We start from the raw sequence: 6,039 nt of genomic DNA, 5'->3' as shown, positions 1-6,039 counted from the left end.
GCAGGCAAGTGGGAAAATAAATTTTTCTTTTCTGAAAATCCAGTTCAGTTAAATCTGGCTTGGAGAGTAATTCTGTACTGCAACATTATATATTATTCTCTAAATATTTTAGCACTAAAACAAGACACTCCAACTGAATTCAGCGACACACTGTCCATAAAATGAAAGTTCATATGTGTGAAGGCAGACAAGCAAATACTTGTAGTCTATAAAAGCCTTAGTTTCCATGTCCGCATGCAAGCTAAAGGTGAAAAAAAAGTAATCCATATATAAAGTATACTCCCTCTCAGTTTAAAGAACAAAGAATAAATCATGACATAAAAGGAAGAAAATAAACGCCACAGTTAAGTACACTTTACTTATGTAACTCAAAGACTCTATTGCCCTTGATATAATACCTCTAAAGAAAACTGTGGCCTATGTTTGAATGTACAGTCATATAGCAAATTATTGAAAAAACCTCTGGCGGAACCAGGCTCAGGGAGGGGCCGTCATCGGCCGTGACCGGTTGGGGCTGAGGGTGAGAGACAGGACAAAAGACACACTGTTAAAGAGAGTAGAGTGAAGTATAAACAGAGTAAAAAGAAGTGAATGAAAAGAAACACTCTGTTCATCATGGGAACTCCCCAGCAGCCTAGGCCTATTCCAGCATCACTAAGGGGTGGTTCAGGGTCACCTGATCCAGCCCGAACTATAAGCTTTATCATAAAAGAAAGTTTTAAGCCTAATCTTAAATATAGAGAGGCTGTCTGTCTCCCGAATGCAAGCTGGTTCCACAGAAGAGGGGGCTGAAAGCTGAAGGCTCTGCCTCCCATTCTACTCTTAAGTATACTAGGAACCACAAGTAAGCCAGCAGTCTGATACTGAAGTGCTCTATTAGGGTGATATGGTACTATGAGATCTTTAAAATAAGATGGGGCTTTGTATGTGAGGAGAAGAATTTTAAATTCTATTCTAAATTTAACAGGGAGTCACCGAAGAGAAAAACATCCCTATAGTAAATCATGGCAAAGAATCCTGCATCTCAAGTAATTTTTGTCCTCTGTTGACTCTGGAAGGTCTTTTTGTGTACCGAAAGGCAGGGAAACACTTAGGGATCCCTTTTCTGTCTGTCCACCTGTCTGTCCATCTCTCTGTCCATCACGCCTTCAGTAACCATGCAACATTTGTCTCTCAACTGCCTCATATCTGTATTTCCTCTGTCATATCTTTATCAATATTGAATGAAAAAAACTCCACGTATAAAATATAGACAGTTCTATGCAGTACCTGTTGAACAACAACTGTTTACTGTAAAAATCTTTTTGTAAATATTAACTGCTAAGCTAAGCACAGTCACTTACTTTCATTTACATGAATATACTTTCTGAAAAGTCTTTGAGAAGGTCACACATGTTCTCTGGAACACTTGTTATCTTAAAATGAGCACCAATTTACTTTTGTTTAGAACTAACCTGAATATATTATTTTATTTTTGATGTTTGTGCTGTAATCTGATTTACTCTGTCAAAATACTGACAGTGGTTTCTACGATTATCTTGAAGATTTGACATTGGGGGATTAAAATTGCACTGAAGATTCTGTTATACATAATTTATTTGAATGTATTTGAGAGCCAGGCTGTGATGTGATATTTAAAAGCACACTGTTCAAACTGGATTTTCCTTTTTAGTCTTTCTTTTTTTTTTTTTCTGTTACTGACACTGAGAAATGTTTTCCTTATTAAAATCACAACTGACACAAACTTGGTTTCTATTGACGGACTTGGTTTATGTGTCATAAACTAGCCTGACATCTAGACAAAAGTAACAAAGTCCATACAAATTCCAAAAGGCTTAAAACTGAATACAGAAAATTCTACGTAGACAGGAATCTCACAGCCATAGTAGACAGGGATGGGAAAAAAGATGCCAAGACAAAGACTGAAGGGAAGGGCTGGATCATAAATACACACACAAGACAATTAGTGTACCAACCACAGAAGGGTAACAAGATATGACAGAAACTATATCATACACAAAAAATCCTGTAAAGCAGGGTCTAAGTTGGTTTATTATGTAAGTTAAAACACAGTCTAAGTTGCAGGCCAAACAGGATTAACCTCCATTGAACAGTCTTAAAACTGAAAATATTTTAATTAGCAGTATATGAATTTGAATGGCCAGAATAAAGCATTTTCTTTCCTCAACACATTAAATAAAATATCAAATTATATTTTAGAAAAATGAATTATCTCACAGGCCAAATATAATTATATCAGCCTTGAGTGTGACACGTGATGTAAAGGATAGGTGGAAGAAAATGGATGGATGGACAGAAAAGAAGAACAGGAAATAACCATGAAGAAGAAGAAGAAGAAGAAGAAGAAGAAACAGCCTTTATTGTCCCACAGAGGGGAAATTTGGGTGTAACAGCAGCCGCAGTTATTATAAATATAAATAAAGATATAATAATTCACACTATTAAGAAAAGAATATATATAAAATCAACAAACAATATTAACCTTAATACTACTAATAATAATAACACTATATACAATGTGCATGATGTGCCGGACTATTTACAGTATATTATATATTATCCTACATTGTGTAGGCTATTGTGGTTTTTGTTGGGAGCAGTGATGGTTATAAAGTCTTACAGCTGCTGGGAGGAAGGATCTGCGGTAACGCTCCTTTGGAACCAGTGAACATAGAATACAAAAATATTGAAACTCTAATAAAAGTAAAGATCATTAAAAAAAAAGGAATCCAAACTCAGCTTGAAAAAAAAAACCTAGTACCTAATCACAAAACATTGAAACTCAGAGTTCCAACTATAAATACTAAAGATTTACTCAAACAAATGACTAAAATTACTAATTAGAACTACTAAAATACAGAAAATGTTAAGCAGAAAGCTACCTGAAAAGTATAAACTAATTCAGTTCAGTTCAATTTTATTTATATGGCACCAAATCACAACAAAGAGTCACCTCAAATCAATTTATATTGTAAGATAATGCCCATACAATAATTACAGAGAAAACTAAGCGCTCAAATCAACCCAGCCCCTTAAACAAGAATTCTGAACTTCAACTCACTGAAAAAAAAGAAAAAAACCAGGGATAGACCAAGAGATCATAACAATTAAATGTGGCTCATAACAAATGACATTTTTTTACTTTGCATGCAGCACTGTCATACTTATACAAACTGCACACTGCCTCTTTTTTAGCAGGAAAAATCAAATCAGAAAGCCATTCCCAGTGGCTCATAATGTCACACATTCCTTGTTATATTGATGGATGATAAATTGTGCTGACAGCCAGTGAGCCATGAGCGAGCCATATCTCTGTCAGACCTGCCTTTCCTCATCACATCAGATTTTTTTTTTTTAACAAAGATGGTGTTCATCTTTTCTACTCACTGGGTTTTATGAACTAAATTCTGACTGAAACTCTTCAAATAAATCTTTCCTCTGCAAATTATCTCAACTTTTACAACAACTTTGCAACAACTTTTTGGATATCAGTACATAGTCAGCAAGTGAATGTAGTATGGGCTTTTTAAGATATGGTTTAATTCAAGCAAGTTGCTTACTGTATATACATTTTAAATATCTAACAGAAGCACACCAACTGGAATGGATTTTTTTTAATCCATGAATCTCCATCAGCCACAGAAACCGCAGCAGCTGCTCACTTCATTCTAGAACCTGCTTTTTGCAGTAGTTTGCTCAAGACACTCAGCTGATGATTTCCCCCTGACAGGATCAGTAAGGACATGCCAGCTCTTCTCATTCTTATATTTCTTTTCACTGCAGAGGGACTGTCTGCAGCTGTTCTGAGGAGGTAGGTTTTCTTTATATAGATTTTAAAAATGAAAATTCAAACCCATGCACTGCTGGCACATATCATTATGCATCAGTGTTAGATGACAATATTTGGAGCCACTGGAATTTTTTTTTTTTCCCAGAAAAAGTGCATGTTTTGTGCAAGTGTGACTGTGCTACATGTAAACTGAAAGCAATCAAAAAAGACTTGTAGGTGGCAAGCCTTTCCATAAAAGAGGGTGTTTTGTACGAATCTTTGAAAAAGCAAAACAAAACGAGTCCATCTTGTTTTGTTTTGATGTTGTTTTTGTTTTTTCAAAAAAACCTTAACCCCCAACCAAAACAAGTCCAACTTGGTTTTTTTGATGGTTTTGGGTTGGTTTTTTTTGTTGTTGTTGATTTCAAAAATAGGAATGTGAATTGCTTCTGTGGTTATTTCCACAAATAAATGAAAATGTAGTGCAACAATGTTCCTCTAATTTTATCTAACGTTGTCACTGTTTGTACACTGTAAACCCAGATTTTGATTCCACTTAAAAATATTGAGTTCATATTATTTTAAATTGCCTAGAATGTGAACATTACTTGTTAATGCTGAGTAGACTGTACTTTTTGATGGTCTATCTTATTGTAATCATGTGTTTGAGTTCAAACAACTTAATATCATCAAGTTTTGCACCTGCTAAAAATCTAGTTTATACCAGTTTTACCAGACTGGATTAATGCGCCGCGGCATGATGGTTAGCAGTGCTACCTCACGGGTATAATGCCATCTAGAAGGTCTGGGTTCAATTCCGGCTTGGTCCAGGCCTCTCGCTGTTTGGAATAGTAGACATTTGGTGTTTTTGTTCACAACGCTCTCTCATATAGTTTTTTATTGTTCCATGGACAAATGTTATTTGTAAATGTTACTGTACCAGCATTCAGCAGGGCTGAGTTTTATCATGTTTAGTTACCAAATTTAAACAGACACAGTTCAACACTGTAAAAAATATTTGTGTTACTGGGCAGCATAGTGGTATGGTAGTTAGCACTGCTGCCTCACAGCTAGTATAGCTATCTGATAGTCTGGGTTCAATTCCACCTTAGCCTGGGACTCTTGCTGTGTGGGGTTTGTATATTCTCCCTGTGTCTGTGTGGGTTTCCTCCCCCAATCTGAAGACATGCAGTTACTGGGGTTAGGTTAATTGGTCTCTCTAAATTGCCCACAGGTATGAATGGTTGTCTGTGTCAGTCCTGCAACAGGCTGGTGACCTGTATGGGGTGTGCCCTGCATCTTACTGCCTTGTCAGCTGGGATAGGCTCCAGTCCCCACCACCCCCACACAACCATGAAAGGGATAGGGGAATTGATTGATCAAACTATTGATTGATTGATCATGAACTATAAAAGATAAGTTTAGTCAATTAGAACTGGAAATGGAGTAGTGCATACTTAACAGGCTGAGTTAACTGAACTGTTTCATTACTTAAAAAAATTTAAGGCAACGAGTTACCTTGGTTTTTTTAAGTAGATTTAACTTATCCGGGTTTACAGTGTAGCAGGTCTGATGACGGTGCATTGGAGTTAGGACTTCTCTTTGATCTCGGCCTCCTCAGATATCGTGTTAGCTTTACTGATGGTATGAGTCATTATGGCTTTAGGTACAAGCTACTTTTCTACAAAAGGTACCAAAGGCTTTGTAACCAAGCTAAACAAAGGCACCACTGATAAAGAGGATGTGGTTTGAATAATGTTTTGTTTTCCCAGTTGGGTAGAAGTATTTTTTTTAACTAATTTTCATCTGATTGTTTTTTTTTGTATTTCTACAGATTATGGCAAACGGCCTCTCCCTCCACTTCCACCTCCCGCCACCCGCCACCTGACACTGAAAATGCTTATCAACCTAACTTGGAGTCTGAGTACTACTAACATTTCAGACATCACATAACATGTTATAATAAAAATAGTTCAACCTATTTTATTATTTTTTTTATTTTTCATCATTATCATTGACTGGCAGTCAGGTGCTCATGTTGCATCTATCCCCTCAATTTTAATTGTATAGTGTGAATTACTTTTTTTTATTTTTATTCTTCTTATTTATATGTGTGTGTATATAAGGTTGCAGGTACAAAATACATTTCACTGTGCATTGTACTGTGTATAACTGTGCATGTGACAAATAAACACTATCTTATCTTATCTTATCTTAATGGCATTCTAGTTTTCACAGTTATATTCATT

The sequence above is a fragment of the Archocentrus centrarchus genome, chromosome 3 (assembly GCF_007364275.1).
Source record: "Archocentrus centrarchus isolate MPI-CPG fArcCen1 chromosome 3, fArcCen1, whole genome shotgun sequence".
Taxonomy (NCBI): Eukaryota; Metazoa; Chordata; class Actinopteri; order Cichliformes; family Cichlidae; genus Archocentrus; species Archocentrus centrarchus.
The sequence above is the reverse complement of the archived record's forward strand: the minus strand, read 5'-3'. Positions refer to the sequence as shown.